This window comes from Calidris pugnax, unplaced genomic scaffold, assembly GCF_001431845.1.
Source record: "Calidris pugnax isolate Ruff unplaced genomic scaffold, ASM143184v1 scaffold459, whole genome shotgun sequence".
Classification (NCBI taxonomy): Eukaryota; Metazoa; Chordata; class Aves; order Charadriiformes; family Scolopacidae; genus Calidris; species Calidris pugnax.
The window spans coordinates 1,682-2,673 of record NW_015091670.1 but is presented as its reverse complement, the minus strand read 5'-3'; positions in this window follow the sequence as shown (position 1 = coordinate 2,673).

Here is a 992-nt window from a genome sequence, read left to right as displayed (position 1 = left end):
GGCCTCCCCAGACCCCCTGGCCGAAGCCCCCCACACGGCGGCGGGGCTGGCCCTGGCCCGGCTGCGCCTCTGCCTCGAGGGCATCGCCCAGCGCCTCGACGGGGGGCACCCCCCCTGCTAGGGGACACCCCGACTTGAGTTGGGGGGGGGGACACACCGGGCTGAGCCCCCCCACCCCCAGCACAGCGCGACCAGGAGAGCTCCAGCTGCGAAATTCCCACTTTTTCTAGTATTATGCTTAATATTTCTATTATTATTCTTAATATTTCTATTATTGTTGTTATTATTTCTATTATTATTCTTAATATTTCGATTGTTATTGTTATTATTTCTACTGTTATTCTTCTTATTTCGATTGTTATTGTTATTATTTCTACTGTTATTCTTCTTATTTCTACTGTTATTCTCCTTATTTCTATTGTTATTGTTATTATTTCTACTGTTATTCTCCTTATTTCTACTGTTATTCTCCTTATTTCTACTGTTATTCTCCTTATTTCGATTGTTATTGCTATTATTTCTACTGTTATTCTCCTTATTTCTATTGTTATTGCTATTATTTCTATTATTATTATTCTTATTTCTATTATTATTGTTATTATTTTAATTATTAGTCTTATTTCCATTATTATTATTATTATGTCTACTGTTATTATTCTTATTTCGATTGTTATTGCTATTATTTCTATTATTATTATTATTATTTCTATTGTTATTGCTATTATTTCTATTATTATTATTATTTCTATTGTTATTGCTATTATTTCTATTATTATTATTATTTCTATTTTTATTGCTATTATTATTCTTATTTCTATTCTTATTGTTATTATTTCAATTATTAGTCTTATTTCCATTATTATTATTCTTATTTCTACTGTTATTATTCTTATTTCTATCGTTATTACTATTTTATTCTTAATATTGACCTTATTATTATTATTATTATTATTATTATTATTGTTATTTAGGAACTTGTATTTATTTCTTCC